The sequence below is a fragment of the Mizuhopecten yessoensis genome, unplaced genomic scaffold (genome assembly GCF_002113885.1).
Source record: "Mizuhopecten yessoensis strain PY_sf001 unplaced genomic scaffold, ASM211388v2 scaffold2663, whole genome shotgun sequence".
Taxonomy (NCBI): Eukaryota; Metazoa; Mollusca; class Bivalvia; order Pectinida; family Pectinidae; genus Mizuhopecten; species Mizuhopecten yessoensis.
The window spans coordinates 338894-344382 of NW_018404658.1; positions in this window are offsets into that span (position 1 = coordinate 338894).

Consider the following 5489-nt stretch of genomic DNA (forward strand, 5'->3'; position numbering starts at 1 on the left):
TTATTCGTCTCGGAAATTTTACCATACTATATATTCAACATACATGTATTTCGGAAAACCAGGTCTCCCATTAAAAAACAAAAAAATAGTATGCCCCTTTATTGTGCCCAGTTATATTATACACCGCCATAATACCGGGGAAGAAAATCGTCAGACTGAGTAAGTCGTTTATGTTAAAGTCTAAAGTTTTTTTCAACTATCAAGATAATGGGTTTTTGTGTGTGCTTCAGTGGGTTGCCTAAAACATTTCTGTGCGAGATGTGACAATTTCTGATTATTGGTGAGGCAACTTTTCATTCCTTATTAATTAAAGATTACCTTCCTACCGCATGTCAGAAAAACAAAAACAGTTTCCAATGTGTAGTTACAGCTCTTGACAGCGGTTAGGGAATCCCCCATCAAGGGTACAGCATAATCGGGAACTAATATGAGAGATTGAGACTGGAATGCTATGTGAATAATCGATGACAAATAACTTTTGTAAGATCAGTTTCAGCATTAAAGGGCCATATTGTTAAAAACATTATTGTATTTATTAAATATACGTGTCCGTCTTATCGCACTTTGAAACCAATATTGAAATCGATAAAATCACCTTAGCAGTACGCATACATCACCACTTGTTAATTGGACACATGCCAATATTGAAATGAACATATTTGGGGCCAGGCAAAAGTTAATATTTCTTGTGAATAAAATTTGCTTCTTTATCAAGAAACTATAATAGCGTACCGAATTACTGGAACCGGAAATAGCATAATGTTTGGTATACGTCGTGGCCGTACTCAATCATCACGGAATTGGAGTAGATAATTTATTTCTGCGGTAAAGCATCACAACTATTATCCCCTGCAGGGCCCCATCGCAAAATCAAACTTACAAGTAGCCTAACTTATTTCTTCCCATCTTAACAGTGATGTGGAAGTAAATCAATAACGTCACACGTCTTCTAAAGACTTACCGACTTGACACGTAATTGCATATTTATGATAAATGATTCACTGCGCTCGATTTCACCTTTCTTAACAACTTTTTTCTTCCTAATATCTTCCTTGACAATGCCTTACTTTTGACCTTTAGTTGAGCGTTCGTCCCTGTGAGTAACGCTTTGCGTTCTGTCCCCTGGCCGAGACAAACCAGAGTCTGTAAAAATGGTAGTTTCTACTCCTGCTTAACGTTCAGCAATTTAGGGGTGGGACGACTGGTTCGCCCACTGTCAGTATAATGCGACCAGGTGGAGTGTCCTGCTGGGTATCTTCGGCAGTATGTTTCAGTGTGGTAGCACTATAAAGTCGGCATCAGTTCCCCCGCTATCACAAGGAGACAAAACACGAACATATCGCAGCCTCCCAAAACACACACGCATACACTACACGCATGCATCTTACACACAGGGGAGGTCGTCCTTAAATGACCATAGCTGTGGATAGGACGTTAAACAATACTAAACCAAACCACACTAAACCAATCGATTTCACGTCAGCTTTATACAACGTATAACCGGCTTTGTAACAAGAACAATACGTGAAGCGTTTTGATTGCTAGGGCACTTTATAATACCTCCCACTTTGAAGTATCTATTGTCTATTTGGCAGTTCTTAACCTTTTATTTAATGGGGTAACAGTTTTGATTCACTGACAACTTCCACGCGGGCCACTTTTGCGCTATCAGAATGACACAAAAATATACCTTTTAAAATGTTGGTCGGACACCAGAGGAATCCAGCATTTTATTAGCAATTATATATTTTTTATTAAAATATTTCAGCAAAATCCGGCTGCTATTTCCATTAAGGATAAACAATTGATATATTTATGAAGTGTTTGAAGAAATGTATTAAAATATTTATTTCACTGTGATATTGCTGTAAAAAGATGTTAACATGCGTTGGCTAGTATCTTTACTATCAACCCATTGTCAGTATTATGTGACTGTGTTGAAAACTGTGATGGGTGCCTTCGACATTTCAGTGAGGTAGCTCTCTGAATTCTGCATCGATATTCTGCACCGATATAGCACTCCTAGCACAAATGCACACATGCACGTATAAAATTAAACACACATACATGTACGTCCTGAAACAAACTAAGCTGTTAATATGACATTAAACCCTGTTTACCCTAAACATGTTGCACTGTTAAAATACTGTTATGTTAGAGAGCAAACAGGCACGTGATTGACCAATTTTGTGATTTAAATGCAAATATATATTCATTTATTTTCTATTAGATATTTGAAATGTTTCAAAGGCACGTTGAACAATATTATGTATTGACGGACTGCTTCACTCCTTGTCTGTAAAATGTGACCTGGCGGAATGCTGTGCTGGGTGCCTTCGGCGTAGTTTTCAGTGAGATATCATAATAAAGTCTGCATCAGATCCGTGCTATCTCAAGGAGGCACTACCACCAACATACCCTGCCGTCGGCACACATACATACATGAACGCATACACAACACACTTGGAAATACGTCCTTAAATGACCTTGGCTGTTGATAGGACGTCTAACCCTATCAACCAGACAAAACATATACGAGCGTAAGGAAATGACCCCAGACTGACGAAATCTACGACACACTTCTAACATTGCACAGTCAAGTGTCATTTTATGATAGAGCAGAGAGGGTCTCAAGGAGTATTTGAGAGTGAGCATCAGATAAACAGTGTCTGGTTAAGGGACGATATGCTCTATTTATAAAGACATTAAGTTGACAATGCTGACAGTGGGAGTAGTGCCGACTTTTAACAGTGTAACAGGTGTTGCTGATAAGAGGAAAGTAGACCGAACTGCATCGGTGGGGCTTAAATAATTACCGGGTCAATTTATTTAAACTCAATTTTACAGATTAATATACGAACTAGTTTACACAAACATTTAATTGATTAGTAATCTGTTCATGCGCAGTGAGCTCCAAATAAGGCCAGAAAAATTAAAAATAATTTGATGATTAAATAGTACTTACTTAAAAATATATTACCTAAATATCTATAAACATAAGGGAGGGGAAACATACACCGATAGCGAGACTTGAGTTACCGAATATGTGAAGAAGGAGGAGTTAATTAAATGCCCTTGATAGGAGATGACAGGGGGCACGAAAAAAAGTTAAACTAGAACTGTAAGCTAAAGGCTCACTAACACTCCTGCTCCTATATAAACCAGAACTGTAAGCTTACGGCTTACTAAGGCAAAGCATTGCCTCCCACCAGTAATGATTTCTTTATTGACTGAGCTGTACACTTATTGAAGTATACAGGTCACTGACAAACATCCTGTACTCCCTCCCCATTCCAAAACATACTAACATACCAAATCTTGTTAGCCCATAACTCATTTTAAAGGGTTGGAATGATAAAGTATTACTTGGATGAAAAAGTACTACTTGAATGCACAACGTCAGGGGGTAATTACAATATGTGAAAAAATTCAATGACATTGGCCCAAAAGTATTGGAGAATGTTTGCGGGCATGCATTTTTCAACAAAGGGCAATAACTTTGTAAAAGTGTTCAGAATGGAAAAAAAACACCATGATGCATAACTGCAGGTAGTAGTTATCATTTATGAAAACTATCGTTGAAATAGGCCCTGTAGTTTTGGAGGAGTTGTCCAGACAAGGATTTTTCAATAAAGGGTCATAACTTTGTAAAACGGAGTCAGAATGAAAAAAAATACCCGGATGCGAAATTGCAGCTGGTAGTTATCATATTTGAAAACTTTCGTTAAAATCAATCCATAACTTTAGAAGGAGTTGTCTGGACAAAAAAGGGGGTTTTCAACAAAGTCCCATAACTTCGTAAAAAAGGGTCAGAATGAAAAACAAATACATTGATGCACAAGTTCAGGTGGTAGTTATATCTAGAACGTTTCGTTGAAATCGGTCCATTACTTTTGAAGAAGTTGTCCGGACAAAATATCTACGGACAGACAGACGGACGGACGGACAGACAAGCTGGTTCAAGTAAACCCCCCTAACTTCGTTGTGGGGGTATAATAAGAAATACATCGCCCCATCGTAGACTGACGGCAAATACCGACCCATTAAACAAGTCAATGAAAACTAAGTCTTTATGTGAAAAAAAATATTAGTTATACCAATATCTAAAGAAAGAAGGATAATATAGAGCGACTCCATGTATTATCATGACTACATAACTATAAGAAATCATCTTAGCATATAATGTATATAATCTACTGGCAAATATCAAGTCAAGACAATATTTGCTGTTGCGAATGAAGATTTAGCGGTACTAGGCACTGTTTTTGTAAATAATTTGCAACTACACCAAAACAGTTACATGCCTCCTGTTTCAGATATGAATTATGTCTATGCTTGACCGTCGTGCTTCTTTATTTGTCTCTACACTACCAGAAAATACAAGAAATAAAAAACAAGAGGCCCAGAGGGCCTGTATCGCTCACCTGGATATCTAAGTAATCATGGCAAAATATTCTCCAAATGAGATTCAAGGGAATATGCCAGACACCAAGGCCAATCCTTGTAGCATATCTGTATTAGATTTTTTATGCCCAGCATTTTTTTGTATGGTTATGGGGTGGGGATCTCAACTGTTTCCAAGCTGTGACTCAGAAACTAGGTCCCTAGGGTTGTGGCCAGACCCCAGGATCAATTCTAATATCATGACTGCATTTGTCCCTTTTTGCCCACCATTTGTATATATATAGTTTTGGGGTGGGGATCTCAACTGTTTCAAAGTTATGACCCCGGGGGTTATGTCTGCAAAGGTGGGGCAGACCCTGGGGTCAATTCTAATATCATGACTGCATTCGTCTCTTTATGCCCAACAATTGTATATATTGTTTTGAGGTGGGGATCTTAACTGTTTCAAAGTTATGACCCAGGGGTTAAGTCTGCAAGGGTGGGGCCAGACCCTAGGGCCATCCTGGAAGCAAATGTGCATCCCTCTCTTTAAACTCAGCAATTGTATATATGGTTATATGGTGGGGATCTCAACCATTTCCAAGTAATCAATTTTTTTCGGCCCTACCCCTTAGCCCGGGGGGTCAGCCCCACCATTTGTACAATTTTGAATCCCTGCCTCCCATGAATGCTTCCGACCAAATATGATCAATATCCATGGTATAGTTCGACCGAAGAGGTCGTTAATAGCAATATAGCCAAATTGCCCACTTTTGGCCCAGCCCTCAGCCCCCTGGGGGGTCAACCCCACCATTTGTACAATTTCGAATCCCCACAACCTAGGGATGCTTCCAGTCAAATATGGTTGATATCTATCTCTTAGTTCCAGAGAAGAAGTCGCTTAAAGTAATATAGCTAAATAACCCTTTTTGGCCCCGCCTCTCAGCCCCCACGGGGCTCAGCCACACCATTTGTACAATTTTGAATCCCTGCCTGCCATGAATGCTTTTGGTTAAATATGATTGATATCCAGTGCATAGTTCTACAGAAGAAGTCGTTTGTAGCAATATAGCCAAAATACCCCCTTTTGGCCCCGCCCTCAGCCC